The sequence below is a fragment of the Prionailurus viverrinus genome, chromosome C1, assembly GCF_022837055.1.
Source record: "Prionailurus viverrinus isolate Anna chromosome C1, UM_Priviv_1.0, whole genome shotgun sequence".
Classification (NCBI taxonomy): domain Eukaryota; kingdom Metazoa; phylum Chordata; class Mammalia; order Carnivora; family Felidae; genus Prionailurus; species Prionailurus viverrinus.
This window is the reverse complement of record NC_062568.1, coordinates 142,834,374-142,851,761: the sequence shown is the minus strand read 5'-3', so window position 1 is coordinate 142,851,761 and position 17,388 is coordinate 142,834,374. Positions and strand designations below refer to the sequence as shown.

At 43.4% G+C, this 17,388-nt stretch overlaps 1 protein-coding gene across 3 annotated transcripts in view; it reads right to left on the bottom strand.

Annotated features, from left to right (window-relative positions):
* Positions 1–10,526, bottom strand: part of LPAR3 (lysophosphatidic acid receptor 3) — a 75,581-nt gene extending 65,055 nt beyond the window's left edge. For all 3 annotated transcript variants that reach the window (XM_047868817.1, XM_047868816.1, XM_047868815.1), the window contains exon 1: positions 10,348–10,526. The gene's annotated coding sequence lies outside the window, so the exon portion shown is untranslated. The remainder of the gene's footprint in view (positions 1–10,347) is intronic.
* Positions 10,527–17,388: the final 6,862 nt, after the last annotated feature.

Sequence of the window (17,388 nt, the reverse complement as noted above, 5' to 3'; positions counted from 1 at the left end):
CAAACGCAGGGACCACCCACAGAATTACCCCACTGCCAGGGCAGAGAGCTTTTAATTCCTGCCCAGCACGGCTTCATTCTTTTTATGCACCTGTGACTGTTGCGTGTCTCCTGTTCTTCTGAATGGGAGCTTGTTTTATTTTTAGGTGGTTTTCTTGTCCCTCCTCCTCCATCATATACCAGATGTTGGTCAGTCAGAATAAAGAAAGAAAGGAACATTCTATGACGAGTATATAAAAAAGAGAGATTAGATAAGAAAAGGCCACACCAGGGGCGTCTGATAAACTAAACCCTTTCAAGGAAAGCATGGGGGGCCATGTCACATAGGAGGGGCTGGGTAATAACGGGGAAGGAGTGGAAGCTTCAGCATCGGCTGGACCTGAGTCAGATGTAGACTCGTCACACTCACAAATGGCTCTAACCTGGCACACCGATGATGCAGTCAGAGCCTTTTCCTTTCTCTATAAAAATGGCACCATAACTACAGTGACTGTAATGGGGATGGTGAAGGATTAAATTAAAGCAATGTTTACAAAGTGATTGGCAAGATGCCTAGCACATAGGAAGTAATACAATGGCAAATAGTACTTCCTAAGAAAGTCAGATAACTCAAATTTTCTTAAAAAAATCAATGGAATATACAGCCAGCATTCTGGAAGTTTAACTGTTTGTGCTCTAACATCTCAATTTAACAACGAGTGATGACAAAGTCATCCTATATCTACCCTAAAATAACTACAGGCCAGGAACGAAGTTCTCCCTGCCTGAGAATGTGCCCAGTGCTGCGGTGACTAGGCTTCAGGCACTGCCACCTCCTTCTGCTGCTGCCCGAGACAGAGCAGGGAGGCAGGGATGGAGAAGGAGGTAGAGGAGGGAGAGCAGAGACACCACGGTGTGGTAAAAGAACCCAGACTTCACGTCTAGGTTCAAACACCAACAGGTGAGCAGGTGAGCAGAGTGGACAAAGAGCGTGGCTCCCATTGCAAACATCATGCTCAACAGTGGGAAACTGAGAGCCTTTCCTCTAAGATCAGGAACAAGACAAGTAGCCTCTGGCCACTTCTTCTCAACATAACACCGGAAGTCGCAGCCAGGGCAATTAGGCAAGACAAAGATATGAAGGCACCCACATGAGAAAAGGAGAGTAAAATTGTGTCCATTCACAGATGACATGATCTTATACACAGAAAACCCTAAAGGTTGCATGCAAACACAAACACACACAAAAATGTCGGGACTAGTAAGTGAATACAGAAAAATTGCAGGATACAAAATTAACACACAAAAATCAATTGCCTTTCTATACACTAACAATGAACAATTCGAAAAGGTAGTTAAGAAAACATTCCCATTTACAACATCAAAAAGAGTAAAATACTGAGCAATAAACTTAACTAAAGAGGTAAAAGACTTATACACTGAAAAGTACAAAACATCAATAAAAGAAATAAGAGACACAAATAAATGGAAAGACATGCTATGTTAACAGAAAAGAAGCCTCAATATTGTCAAAATGTCCATACTATTCAAAGTGATTTAAAGATTCAGAACTATCCCTATCAAAATCTCAGTGGCATTTTTTTTAAATCCTAAAATTAATATAAAACACAAAGGACCTCAAATAACCAAAACAATCTGGAGAAAGAACAAATTTGGAGGCTGCATACTTTCTGATTTCAAAAAGTATTACCAAGCTATAGTCATTAAAACAGTATGTTACCAGCAAAAAGACAGACATCTAGACCAACAGAACAAAATAGAGAGCCCAGAAATAAATCCATGCGTGTATGGTCAACTGACCTTCAATAAGGGTGCCAAGAATACACAATGGGGAAAAGACAGTCTCTTCCACAAATGGTGTTGGGGAAACTAGATGTCCACATGCAAAGGAGCATGGCTTCTGGAGCTACATGGCCTGAGTCTGAAGTCTTACTCACCAGCAAGCTAAGTAAGGGATTTCCTCATCTGTAAAATAGGGATAATAATAGTATCTAATTTCTAAGACTGTTGGCAGATTTAAATCTGACACTTAGGATTCATTCCTTTACAGCCATTATCAATAGGGCCTTGGGAAAGTTACTTAACCTCTCTGACCCTCCATTTCCTCTGGTGTAAAGGGGAGACAAGCTCTACCTTGTTGGGCCACTGGGTGATTAGGACAAAGTGAATGAAATAGCCAATGGAAAGACCTCGGCCCACTTCCAGGTCCAGAAGAAGTGTTCAAAGTGAGTTCACATCTCTTCCCATTTGATCCTGTGGTGAGATGGGCAGGGTAGCATTCTCCACGTTCCAGAGAAGAAAACTAAAACTGGGACAGACTGATTCTCTCTCACCAGCACTCATCCTTCTGGCCCAGGGTCCTTGGACCACACTGATTAATGGAGCCCTTTTTCGGTACTTAATTCTATGCCCCCACGAGACATGAAATATTCAGGTTTGCTCTCCATAATGACATTAATGCCTTTTGCAAACATTTACTGATTCTAGAAGAAACAGAATATGATTATGGTAAACAGCAACAAAATTTGTAAGCATACCTCTACTTATAAGTTTTGACAAAAGCTTATGGGAAACAGTCCATACCATGAAATGAAAATGACAGAATAAAACTTTAAATACATAACAAAAAATAGCAATGATTAGTCAGTTTGCCTGTTTCAGAGAAAGTTCAGAAAAACAAGCAACTGGATTTACCTCTAACACCCTGAATGATCTAACTTAAGAAACACCTTCTCCAACAGCACTGTACTTTCCCCATCAACACAATAGAGTCTACCATTTGAACTAGACCACAGAATTCAATCATCTGACTTGTAAGAAATTAGACTGGAAATTAACTGAGAAAGACCAGTAATGACCTAGTCCTGTGGACATTCATTTTCTTTTCCCTCTGTTAGATATTCATGGAATTCGCATACATGGAGAGTTACAAACATGTAATGGGTAAGTTCCACTGTCCTATCATAGTGAATTCTACCCAACCATTGATTCCTCTCATCCCTGTCCAGTTAACATTTCCTCAGTGCTCATTATATGCAGAAGACAGGCAAAGATGTACAAACACGTACAAGGATGTCAAATGGGAGCGCCTGGGTGGCTCAGTCAGTTAAGCATCTGACTCTTGATTTCAGCTCGGGTCACGATCCCATGGTTCATGAGATCAAGCCCCATATTGGGCTCCGCGCCTGACATGGATCCTGCTTAAGATTCTCTCTCCCTCTCTCTCTCTCTGCCCCTCCCCAACTTGCATGTTCTCTCTCTCTCTCAAAAAATAACTTAAAATTATTTAAAAAGAAAAAAAGAGGTCAAATGCCCGCAGGAAGCTCGTAATCTAGAGCAGTGGGTGCCTTAACCGAGGCTAATCCTCCATACACCCCTGCCCCAGGACATCTCCCAATACCTGCAGACATTTATATGGCAGACGCAACTGGGAGTGCTACTAGCATCAGGGATGCTGCTACACATGCTACAAGGTACAGGACAGCCCCCACAACAATGAATTGTGCAGCTAAAACGTCAGCGGTGCCAAGGTTGAGAAACCCCAATCTAAAGGGTGAGATGAGAACTGGAAGTGTAGTACTTCCATGAGTTGAATATGGTGTGAGCTATAACAGAGACAAAAGTGAAGGGCTCTCAGATTGACGTTTAAATAGGCAAACAAAACTCAGTGTTGGCAAAGCTAGAGGGAAAATGGCATCTCCTTAACATACTGGCGAGAACGTAAATTGATCCAACTTCTGGGGAGTGCGATTTGGCAATATGTTATCAAAAGCTTTGTTTATACTATTTCGATCTTTGCTTTCATTCCCATCTTCTTCACGCTTCCTTTGCTTTCTCTTTTCTCTTCCTTCCCCAGAACTGAGGGCTCAGCTTGTGAGGGAGAATGCAGTAGGATGAGAGGCAGTTTGGGGAGTGGCACCAAGGCACGGGCAACACGTTAGGGAGCAACAGAGACTGGTGAGCAAAGGGGCTGGAGGCTGATAACAAAGCTGCTTAGGCGCATGGGTTAGCAGGCCTGGCAGCCAAGGACAAGAGGCCGTGGGGACAGAGTCAGGCACAGAGGAGGCAGCATGGCCTTTGTGGTTGGGCCATGGGCAACTAAGAGTAAAATGCTGTAAAAACAAGTAAAATGTAAGTAAAAATAATGAAGATAGGCTTCAGTAGAAGCTAGACACAAGTTTCTAACTGCCAGAGAATATACGTACAAAGATATAAAGGGGTAAAAGTAGAAAGATCCCTGGGTGTTGGATTGGAGTTGGAGTATTTGTTATGAATTCATGATGTTATAACATATGGCCTAATGTAGACAAATGACGAGTGTATATGCGTGCATATGTATATACATATATTTCCTAGCTCCGTCCAAGAGGCCTAAAACAATGACACTCCAGTAACAATGGGCACATCAATCGTCCATATCTTAGTTTCTAAATACCATTCTTTACCAAAAGGGAGACTAACTAGGTCAGGGAAAGTACAAAGTGAGCCTGGAATATCTTGTGGTACCAGAACATTTTAAAATGCTCGGTGAATAATGGGGAGATCAAAAGGACACAGGAGCCAGCTTCGAGGGGCTTCCACTGGTCAAATGAGGACCATTTGAGCATCAAAATAAATAATGACGGTAACAGATTTCAACATTTTGGATACAAAAGGAATCCATGAATGCTTTCTAACATAAATGAGTAAATACAGGAGGGAGAAAGAAAATTCTTCCTTACAGTATAATGCCAATGAATAAACGTGGGAGTGATGGAAATACAGAATCACCATGTGGCAACTTTCACAGAGGTGGCTGATTCAGGCAGAAGTCATCAATGACCGGTTATGCCGTAGGTGGAGGTTTAATGAGGAACAGGCTATTAACATAACCTCAGAGTACTTCCCCACAAACACCAATAAATCTCAAAGAAAGAAGTGGTGAATTCAAGGCGAGGAGAGCAGGCAGACACCAACATAAGCAGGTGCTCAAGGCCAATATTCCAGCAGCGAGAGTTTGACATGGCGTACCTTCCTTTTTTTTTTTTCCTTTATTTATTTTTGAGCGGCAGAGAGAGAACGAGCAGGGAAGAGCACAGAGAGGGAGGGAGGGAGGGAGGGAGGGAGGAAGAGAGGGCGGGAGAAAGAGAGAGAATCCCAAGCAGGTTCCGCACCATCAGCACAGAGCTCGATGCAGGGCTCAAACCCACGAACTGTGAGATCATGACCTGAGGGAAGTCAGAAACTTAACCGACTGAGCCACCCAGGTGCCCCAACATTGTGTCCCTAATGTGATAAACCAAGAAGAGCAAAGTCCTGCCAAGGTCACATGACCTGAGTCTGGTTCTGAAGAAACACGTGCTAGACCCAGCTGGAGAATCATCCTACAGCATGTAAGACCTGTACAAATGCAAGGATCTTAGGAACAGATTAAGTCTGAGGAACTATTCCAGAGGAGACACGACAAATAAATGTAATGTGTATCCTAGATAAAGCAAGAAAAGAGTGATCTGGGGGATGGCTGAAGAAATATGAGTGGGCTCTGTAGACTGGATGGTAGAGTTGTACCGACATCAATTTCCTGATTTGGTGTTACAATGATTAATTTTGCATGTCACCATAACTGGGTTAAGGGATGCACAGATAGCTGATAAAATATTACCTGAGTGTGTCCCTGAGGGTGTTTCCAGAAGAGATTAGCACTTGAATTGGTGAACTAAAGATCGCCATCACCCAATGTGAGTAGATGTCATCTTCCATTGACAGAAGAAGGGGGAATCTTCCCTGTTGCTTGAACTGGGATTTATATCTTCTCCTGTCCCTGGACATCAGTGCTTCTGATTCTCAGGCCTTCAGACTCAGACTGAGTTACACGACCAGCTTTCCTGGTTCTCCAGATTGCAGATGGCACGTTATGGGACTTTTTGGCCTCTAGGACCCTATGAGCCAATTCTTATAATAAACATCCTCACTTACATCTATTTATACCCTATTGGTTCTGTTTCTTTGGAGAACTCTAACCAATTCAAATGCCATGGGGATATAGGATATGATTATACTTATTTTCTCTTTGTCAGACCCATATGACCCCAGGGAAAGGGCCCCCATTCAAAGGACTAACCTACTAAAAATCAACCAGGGCAGGAGGCACGTGAGTCGGTGAGTTCTAAAAGTAGTCTCTTGTTTCGGTCTTCAATAACCAGTTACCGGCAAGGGCTTAACTTTGGATTTCTTTAGCTCTCCTTGGGGAGTGAATGCCTCTGACTGACTCCACTGCCCACCTTTGATTTAGATGATCTGAGTCGATCTGGGAGCAGCTCCAGAATTTCTGTGGAGGAAGGGCTTTGGGGCAGCTTATCTGTAACGGGAGACCAAGGAAGCCTCAAAGCTTCATTTACAAAGCAAGCACACTGCTTTTGTGTAGATTGCTTGTTTGTTTGGAGGGCCTTTGGGCAAACGGGTGGCACTTACACAGAGACTAAGGTGCCCTCCAACCCAGCCCTGCTATCTGCCAAGCCATCCCTGATGATGTCACAGAATCTGCACAGGGCTAAGTCAAGGCCAGGGCCAGGAGCACCTCCTGGAGGTGAAGACACAGGACTAGTTGATGAGTATTTAGGGGGGCTAACATCTTTAGAAAGGGGTGGGGCAGGCTGTACTGGGCAAGTTGTTTTCCAGAGTGACACCTAGTCTGGCCCAGCCTAAGGTGTATGAGTGATTCACACCTAAGGAGAGGAGGCAAGGTCCATGGGAGCTGGGTGATGTCAGGGGTCACAGGCAAGGAAGGAGTTTCATGTACCAGGCGGCAGGACAGGAGGAGAGGGGTCAAGTGCTGCAGAGGCAGGGCCAGCAGATGAAGGGAGAAGAGGAATAAGGAGAAGGACATCAGCCTCAAGAGTGAAGAGGGACAAGTGCAACCCAGGAAATCAGGACCCTCCTTTCGTTGGGCACTACTGACCTGGCCCACCAGGCAGATCAGGCAGAGCACCACACATCTTTCAGAATGAATTCAATAATTAGCTTGTCTGTGGGGTGGAAATGCCTTGAGTTGGGGCAGTGCTTTGCAGAGCGAACCGTAGAGACCTAAGTTAGCAAGAAGGCACATGCCAGTGAGGATGGCATCAGGCACCCCAAGTCCATGTCTGGTGATTGCGTGGCCATGCTCTTCTGACTCACTGGCTGGTTAGCTAGCTCTGTGTTCTTGTCTACCAAGAACTGAGATGAGCAGACCGTACAGGTAATACTAAGAGGGAATTACTGCTTCTTCGGAACATTGCCTTGTGCCTTCGATCACACAGTGTTAGGTCATCTCAGTCCTGAAATTTGTGTTCCCCATAGCACAGTTTCGCAACCTCTGGCAGGATTTCCTCCGTGAAGTCTCACTCGACGTGGGAGGGCAGGAGAGAAGGCTCCGGAGGGACTGCAGCAATGAGCACTTAGCACACCCAACACCCGTATGGAGACCCTACCACCCCCATGCAGCCTGCCTAGGGTGTCCCACATCTGGAGGCCCTGCCTCTTTAATTCCAACGTTTATGTGGTCCTCACAGGCACAAAGCTCTTTCACAGAGACGGCTTAACGGCACCCACAACACATGCACGTAGGTAGAAAAGGAGTTATTATCCCTGTTATGTAAATGAGAAAACTGATCCAAGGATGACAGGCGATTTATCCAAGGTCACAAGACCTCACAAAGTGGAGCTGGGACTAGAACCAAACCCATGTTCTCCAACTGCCTAACTCGGTCAACTCTCAGGGTTTCTGCAGACAGCACCCCGCCCCTCACCTCCACCTCTCCCATCCTTGGCAGGACTAAGTTCCAGGGGACTCCTCCACATACATGCAGAATTCAGGATGAGGAACAAATGATCAGCAAGGCCAAAGAGGAGGAGGCTCAGTGCCTGCAGGAGGAATGATGGAAAGAAGAACAAAGGACCCAGGAAGGAAGGAAGCAAGCAAGGAAGTGGGTGGAACATCTCTAAGTCACCTACAGCTCGGGAATCTCTGTTGGCACTCTCACCAGAACAACATGCGTTTGCACCCATGTTTAGACAAATATCAGTCTTGGAGGAAAAGATGGCAACCAGCATTTAAGGAGCACTTCCTGTATATCAGGCACTGTGCTGAGTGCTTTCTCTTCTAATTTTCGGAGGTGGACATAATCTTCACTTTTACAGACAAGGAAATTAAGGCTTAGAGAAGTGAAGCAAGTATCCAAGGTCACAAAGCCTGGCCAGGAACAAAGGCTGGTCTGACGGCAAAGCCCTGCTCTTTTCCTTACACCACATTAATAATGCCTTGGGCCCCTGGCTCTGCCATTTAGAAGCTTGCAATCAGACTTAACCACTCTGTTGGGTATAATCACAGACCAGAAAGCATTCTGAACTAATGTACACTCCAAGGAGAATGGCTAATAGGTAATTTGAGTTATAGTCATTCCCATTTGAGTTACAGCAATTCCCCCTGCCCCACCCCAAAGAAATAAGAGGTTGGACTTAAGTTATGGTGATTTCTGCCCCCTCATCAAAAAGATGGAAAACATGGGGGCAAAGCAGTCAGCCTTGGGCATGTGTGCAAGACTTTGAGCAGGATGTGCCTCGACTGCTGCCTGGCTACACTTCTGTGTGCATTTGTCCTGTGTGTGGGTTTTGGAAAAATGAGGGAAAGCATGAACATGTTATAGACTCTCAGATAGGTTCATGACAGAAACAATCACATGTTTCTATGTCTTCTGAGATCAGTCTTCATTCATAGAAACCACAGGCATATCTGTTCTACCAAACATCCTATGCAACAACCAGATACCTAAAATAGATCTGCTGTAACATACAGGGGCTGGTAGCTGATTTATGCATTTGTCAGATTTAGAAGACAGGATGTGTCATTTATATTTAAATCAAAGGCACAAAGTTTTAAATGTGAAAGATGAAAAAAGAAAACAAAAAATGTGCCCAAATGATCTACTTTTCTAGTTACGCAGTAGTGACGGTCAATAGAAGATATGGCCAGCAGCTTAGAAGTCCAGATCTAACATGTCCTAGTACACGATACTAGCTCCATAGTCTCAAGGCACAAGAGACAACTCTGGAAGCTTATCTCAAGTACATAAACCTCACTGGCAGGATTTGTTTGCTGGTCTTTTTAGAATGGTCCTGTTTGTTTAGATAAGCATGATGTTAACAGAGCCAAAGTTGTGTGTTTCTAACTGTATAACTTCTAGTTGAAAAAATTCTAACTCACTGGACTCAGACCACACAAAATTGGGTCCCAAGTTTCAGGGAAAGCAGGGTTAGCAACTACTGATAGATCGTTCACCAGAAAGTGCAACAACTCTCCTTAACAATAAAAAAGTCCATGCATTGATGAAACGCCACGCAATGCATAGACTAATAACTCGCTGGTAAAGAAGAGATCATCTGTTTGTAGCTGGCATTTACTTCATCATCCAACTCATTAAAAAAAAAACAACAACAACATAAGTAGTTACCCTAAGAAGCTAAGTGGCCCTTAACTTTTAAAGTAACATTCCAAGACCAGGTAATACTCTGGGCAGCAAAGGAGTGAGGAGGGAGAAATGTGTTGCAATGACAATAACAAATGACAGGGACATATTCTGTGGAAATTACTCAGTTAAAAATTGCTTTTGAGGCCCGTTTTAATGATTACCTTTATAAGACTAAATTGTGTGCCAATATTCAGTCACTACTCCAATTACAAGTTGAGAAACTTCTAAGCAATTTTGGGTAGTCACAACTTGCTCAGGGAAAGCAATAAAGTAACATTGCTACAGAACAAAGCACTTTTGTCTTCCGTTGGTGAGGGGGATCACGGGGACCTTCATTAACTCACCAAGCACCACCCCTCACCCCCCCACCCCCAGTGTTACCAGTTTGTTAATAGCAACGATTGCACGAATCTTTATGCCTTGCAGACTTCGAGCTTTATATCCTGCCACACCGTCGTCCCGGGCGTTAACCCGAGGCTGAAAAAGGTTAAATCCCTGGGCTCCACGGGAAAAACTCAGTTCACCATCAAGGGCTGTGAGGCTGGGCTTGGAAAAGCAGCACCTGTGCCAAGGCAGAGCGAAGCCTGCGTCGCGCTCCCGGCGCCCAGCCCACCAGCCCACAGCACATGCAACGCGGATCCTGCATCCCGGTTGCTTTTCACCCCCAAGACAAAAAGTGGGGGCGGGCAAGATGCGCCACCCGGAGTTTGTCCCAGGTGCTTGGAGTAGGTTCGGGGCCCGGCTGGACGCCAGGCAAACCCGAAAGACCGCGTGCCGGGCCCGGCGGAGGTGCGCCTCGGCCTCCCCAAGCGGCCGCCCTGGCTCCGGGGAACCCTCCCCGCGCGCCCGGCGCCCGCACTCACCGCTCACGCTCGCCCGCCGCCGAGCCCGGGAGCGGGGGCCCTTGCGGCTGCTGCATGCCCTCGGGGCCGAGCGCAACGAGGCGACCGGGTGCCGGGCTCCGGCCGGGAGCGGGGAGCAGTGAAGGTTTAGACGGGCCGACAGCGGCGCCCCTCCTCTCCAGTGGCAGCTGCTACACGCCCGGAGCCCGAGGAAAGTTTGGCGGAGCGAGGGGTGGCGCCGAGGGGGCGGAGGGGCCGCGTCCCCGCCCTGCCCCGTCCTGCCCCTGGCGTCCGACTGTTCCCACGAGAGAGCGCCCCCCACCGGCGAGGCACGGATCGGCGCACAGGGGCTCTCCTACAGATCCCCTCCTGCCTGGGACTGGTCCCCAGGAGGGTGGCCGGCCTGGAGGAGTGATGGTGCCCACTAGAAGTCGGCTAGGACCCACAGGGCTTACAGAGCCATACCTCGGAGCCCGGTATTAAAGCGCTGTCCCTCTGTCTCTCCTCGCTCGTCGGGGAGAGATATGTTTGGAGTGGCTCTGGGTAAGTGCAGCCCACACCCACCTTCCCAGGGGAGGCAGGCTCACTGCCAGGCCAAATGCTTGCTCTAAAACTTGAACCTCAAAGCTACCCCAGGGTGCGGGCAGCCCCCAGAGGCCCAGGATGTTCGTGTGCGTCTGGCCTGGAGCCTTTCCTAGGCACCTTTTTGTTGAAACAGGAAATTAAAAACAACAACAACAACAACAACAACTTAAAGTTCTTATAAGAGGCTTCTTAACCTCCTGGGGTAAATAGTCCTGGGTACTTTGCTTTTCAAAGCTGAAATATAAAGCCACCACTGACCCACCTTTGGTAAAGAAAGATGCAAAGTAAAACAATGTCCTCAAGACTTTGTTCTCTCTGCACTCTGCAAAGTAAAACAAAGTCACAGACTTGCTGAACGTTGGACCTTCCTGGTGACCTCACCAGAGAGAAATACTGTGAGGTCCTTCCTACTCATGCTTCAGAACCTTGGGAAACACTGACAGCATGTGCCCAGATATCTTCTTGTAGCCCTTGGCCATTCATTCATTCGTTGTTCATTCAACGTTGATATTGGGACTTCCTGTATGTCAACTAGGAACCATATCCTAGAAGACAAACTATATGGTAACCTGCCCCCTACCATCAAAGAAATTCTTTCTCTGAAGATAATGTTTTGTTTGTTATGGGATGAACCTCATCCCATAGGGCATGACATCCTCTGTACCTCAAATCTTCACAGGGATATGGCTAAATTTTGGTTGACATGTGCAGAGTACTGTTGCTTCACTTGGGTGTTCAGAAAATTCCTGTGTTGCCTTGCAGATGAATGGTATAGGGAGGGCTACAACTTGCAAAGCTAGTGTTAAGAAAGAGCCTGTTTACTGGAATAAGCAAAAACGTGGCAGATGGTATATGAGAACAAGGTCAGGGGAGTGAACAGCTCAACTCCAACAGCACAGAGCTGAAAGGACAACCACCAGCACCTAGTAAATGCTAATGTGTCGTGTGTTGAGTGAGTAAGCCGTTGTAACCCTAAACTGGCAACTGTAAACACCAGTTAAAGCCTTCTTTTACTGGAAATTTTTTCCAAGTTCCAAACAATTTAATTAGCAAAGGCACTGGGGAAACATAAATTATGTTGTAACTTGGGAACTTCCTGAACTTGAGCATTGGAAAGGAGAACAGGGATTCTGTAAAGCCATATGTGATTACCTTTAATGCATGAGTCCTAAAAAAAAAAAAAAAAAAAAAAAAAGGAGAAGGGATTATGGTTAGCTGTTTTTGCAAAAGGAACCAGACATTCTAGCTAGATGATTTTTTTTTTTTTTTTTTACAAATGTGGGTCAGGTCTGAGGGGAATGCAAGAAAGTGAGCCAGAAAAGAAATGCAGAGGGAAAGAGGCTGGGAGAACATCCAGCTTGTAGACCTATGGGCAGGAACAGGACAAAAAGGGGACAAGAGGCAAAGGACAAGTAAAAAGAGACGTGTGGCCCCAAATTCTCATTTTTAGAAAGAAGCCAGAACCTTCTTTAAGTCTTTGTAGGGTCTATGATATCTCACTTCTCCACCAAAATGTTTTTATTAGTAAAACTAAAGCTGACATCAAAAATGACAAACGTCAAGCCTGAGGGTATACTTGGCCCTAAAGATCACAGGCTAGAAAGTCATTCAAAACTCTTTCAACAAACATTTGCTGATCAGCTCCCTAGGTTCAGAGTGTTGTGTTTTGTGTTCCTGGAGATACAAAAATGTATAACATTGTTTCTATAAGGGGAAGAGAGGTGCACTCCACAGTGCTTGATGGAAAGGAATTGTGATGGCTGAAGGAGCAATTATTGCCTTGGAGAAGCTATGTCCACCAGCGTCTCCTTGGCAGGGAATAAATGCTGCAAAATAAATACATGAACAAATAAAACTAAAAACCCAGCCTGCCCCCTCCTATAGTGAGAAGCGACACCACAAGACTCAGGCAAGACTTCTCCCCCTCGGGTTTTATGGAAAGAGGCCCATGTTCCTCTGGCCCCTACTTGCTTTGGACCTCTGATTGCATGGGCAGGAATTCACAGACTGTCCTTCTCAACTTTTTTTTAATTTTTTTCATTTTTTTTTTTTTACAGTCTGAACTGAATCTCTGTTAAATTTTGCTCATCTGTACTAATTAGCAATGAAGCTGCCTACAGCAGATGAATAATGCGAGAAAGTGAAGGGCAACTATAATGTGAGAGATGTAAGTGGTACCTGAAATAACAGTTAGCTAGAAGGTTCTGAGGAAAGCCTGTGCAAAAGCAAGGTGATTGCCCTGTAGAGTACTCATCAATTGCATGTAACTCCAAGTGGAAAGCAATAAAGAGTCACAGAAATAGTCAACAACTACCAAAGTTAAAAATCAAACTCATTTAAATTGGGCAAACCATCTCATATGCCTTATGTGAATCATTCAAAAGTAATCCTTAGATTTTCATCTCATCGCTACTGAGTTCTGCATATTTTTATGCTTCAGAAAAGAGTAACCAATTTTGAAAACAAAAGTCATGATGGGAATCTTGTAGCAAAAATGAAAATATGTTATAAAAACATAACAACTAGGGTGCCCCTCGACCCAGATTTCTTTCTTTCTTTTTTTTTTTTTTTACTTTCTCTTTATTTATTTTTAAATTTACATCCAAGTTAGGCAGCATATAGTGCAACAGTGATTTCAGGAGTAGATTCCCTACCCATTTAGCCCATCCCCCCTCCCACACCCTCTCCAGTAACCCTCTGTTTGTTCTCGATATTTAAGAGTCTCTTATGCATTGTCTCCCCCCCTCTCCTGTTTTTGTATTATTTTTGTTTCCCTTCCCTTATGTTCATCTGTTTTGTATCTTAAAGCCCTCATATGAGTGAAGTCATATGATATTTGCCTTTCTCTGACTAATTTCGCTTAGCAACTGACTAATTTTGCTTAGCATGTGGACCCAGATTTAAACCTGTCATCCAGGCATAATTCATTTGCAAAAGCAGCCTACTTCTGTTGATTAAATTATATGGTGAATTTAATTAATAATTAAAACAATATGGCACTGGTATAAAACTAGAGAGACAAAACATTAGAGAATAGCTATCCCATATAGAGATCATAGTAAGTATAAAAATGTTTATATTTGAAGAAGTTGGCATGCTAAATCAGTAGGAAAGGGAAGGCTTGTTCAGTCAATTGCCCTACTATAATTCATTGACCTTTGGGGAAGAAATAAGGTTAGATGCTTATCAAAGTAATTCTCATATGCATGAAAGAGTTTGTTAAAAAGGAGAAAGAATCATAAAACAATTAGAAGAAAATAAAGATTAATATTTATTTGATTTCAAGTTTATGATGAACTTTTTTTTTTTTTTTTTAAGACAGAGCAGGTGGGGAGGGGGTAGGGAGAGAGAGAAAGAGAATCTTAAGCAGGCTCCATGCCCAGTGCAGAGGCCAATACCGGGCTTGAACTCATGACCGTGAGAGATCATGGCCTAAGCTGAAATCAAGAGTCAGATGCTTAACCGACTGAGCCACCCCAGTGTCTCTGTGATGAACTTTTTTAAACATAAGAGCAAGGGAAGAAATCACAGAAGAAATTAACTAACTTGACTGCATGCAAATTAAATACTGCCACACATAATAAAATAGTCCTGTAAATTTAAATTTAAAAATCAAACTAAAAACTAGGGGAAAAAACTATTTGCGACATAGGATAGATGAAAGGTTAACACTCTTCCTACATTACTTACTGAGATGGAGAGGCATGTAAAAAACTAAACGATTAACATCAAAACAAAAATAAGTCGGGGCGCCTGGGTGGCGCAGTCGGTGAAGCATCCGACTTCAGCCAGGTCACGATCTCGCGGTCCGTGAGTTCGAGCCCCGCATCGGGCTCTGGGCTGATGGCTCAGAGCCTGGAGCCTGTTTCCGATTCTGTGTCTCCCTCTCTCTCTGCCCCTCCCCCGTTCATGCTCTGTCTCTCTCTGTCCCAAAAATAAATAAACGTTGAAAAAAAAATTAAAAAAAAAAACAAAAAACAAAAATAAGTCAAGTGTATGGACGCATGGAAAAGAAGAAATACAAATGACCAAAAATATATGAAGATACATTTCAACTGATCTAATAGTAAAACAGGTGTAAATGAAAATGGTATACTACTTGTCACCTACCCAATGGCAAAGGTTTTTGATTATAGAGATTGCCAATATTAACTAAGGTATAAGAGAAATGGGTAACTTCAGGTGGGTTGGTAGGAATACAAATTGGGGAAATTTTTCTGGTGGACAATTTGCAATATAGTATATTCCATTCATTCTCAGAAATACATTTTTTTCACATTTTAGTATCTCTAAACTGAGATGTGTTTTACAATCACTGTCAGCCAGGCAGCAGTTGTGATTTCGTTGCCATCGGCTGCCTAGAAGAACCAAGTTTTGAAGACTGGATGTCAGCTGTTGGAAGAAATCCCAGAGCAAAGACTGGAGCACATTTTAAAATAGGCTGCTTCCAAAAGCTTCTGGTGCACTCAAGCCAAGGACCACACAGAGTCAAAAAGTGACTCCAAAGAATGAGGAAGTTTAGGAATGAATACCTTGGCCAGGGTTTTTGCTTCTCCTTTCTGGATACACAAGAATAAACATATAAGCTAATTATGTCTTTACATAAGTCCAGAAAATTCTTTCAATAATTATAAAAATAAAAGGTATAAGTGATAAGAAGGCATTGTGTTTAATTGGAATCATTTTCCTTTTTAGTATCACATAAAATAGTGGTGCCCATTACAATTTATGGGATTTGGGGTATGATGAATTATGATGTATCAAGAACCCACACCATTTGTTCACACTATTTGACCCAGCATTCATACCTAGAAAGTTATCCCAAAGACACCCTGGAAGCATGCAAAGATTGTAATATAAATACAAACATTTCAGCATTATTTATACACCCGATATGTTAAAAGCAACCTAAAAGTCTAACCTAAAAGCTCAACAGGAAATTGATCAAATGAATTATCATACACCCGTATGACTGAATGTTATCCAGCCTTAATAATTATGTTCTCAAAGAATATATAATGACATAGATACTCATCATTTCATATTCAATTTTTTAATGTGCCTATTTTGTTTGAGTTTTCTTATTTTTGCTTTACTGAAGCAAAATTCGCATAACACGAAATGAACCATTTTATTTATTTATTTATTTATTCTCTTTTTTTGGGACAGAGAGAGACAGAGCATGAACGGGGGAGGGGCAGAGAGAGAGGGAGACACAGAATCAGAAACAGGCTCCAGGCTCTGAGCCATCAGCCTAGAGCCCGACGCGGGGCTCGAACTCACGGACCGCGAGATCGTGACCTGGCTGAAGTCGGACGCTTAACCGACTGCGCCACCCAGGCGCCCCGAAATGAACCATTTTAAAGTGAATAAACAACCCAGTGGCATTTAGTACATTCCGTGTTGTGCAACCACCATTTCTGTCCAGTCCCCAAACATGCCTGCCACCCCCAAAAGGAAACCCCATACCCATTACATTTCATATTAAATTTTTATAAAAAAGCAGGATACAAAACTAACTAAATCTGTTTTCTTCTTTTGAAAACACGAGTTTGCCTGTATGAAAGAAAAACTACCACAAATAAATACCCCTATATGTTAATTATAGATATTATAGGCAGGTGAGATTACATACATTTTTAATACACTTTCCTGTAGTTTCAAAGTTTTCTGCAATGAACATATATAACATTTGTAATCCAAATTTTCTAAAAATAGCATTTGAAGTGATAAATTCTTATAGTCATGTGGGGCCCGTGCCTTTTCAACCATGTATAACTATAAAAAAGAAAAGCATACAGTCAAGTTGAGATTTGAGGGTTTGTTCAATTTTATATGATCTAAGAAACCAGAATCTAAGTAGAGAGGATTAGCTTCTTGTTTTACTCATTTTGTGTGGATTCACTGGAATTTTGATCTCTCATACCTGTTAGCTTGGCTACTGTACTTCTCAAAGGAGAGGTCCCAAGCAAAAGCTAGGAAACTAGCACTGTAAGTCCTTTACAAAAATCCTTTACACCGAGCCTGGACATCCAGGGATGGGAAATGGTCATCTACCACGACCGAGGCAAGCATGCTTTATTCACTCAGGAAAACAACGCCCTAAATCTCTCCTCCTCCGAGCAGGCTTTATTTTAGCAACTGCTTCACTTTCTTTACAGTTATGCTGAAATTACTTTTGGAGATAATAACTGAGGTTTTCTTTGACTACCTTTATTGCCCCTCTGATCCCTGAGCATTGTTCCTGAGAGCATTTAATAAAGGAGGACACAAAAACAACAAAACTTTCAGAGAAAAAAAAAAAAAAACCTGAAAGAATAAGAGAAACCAGTTTTCAACCCCTGGGTTCCTAAATAGATTTCCTTAAACTCATAGCAGAAAAAATAGACATGTGATTTGTGATTTGTAAAAGATGTGTTCTCCCGAGTTTCAAAGGGCTGCATGCTGAAAGAAGCTTAACATAAATTCCCCCGCCCC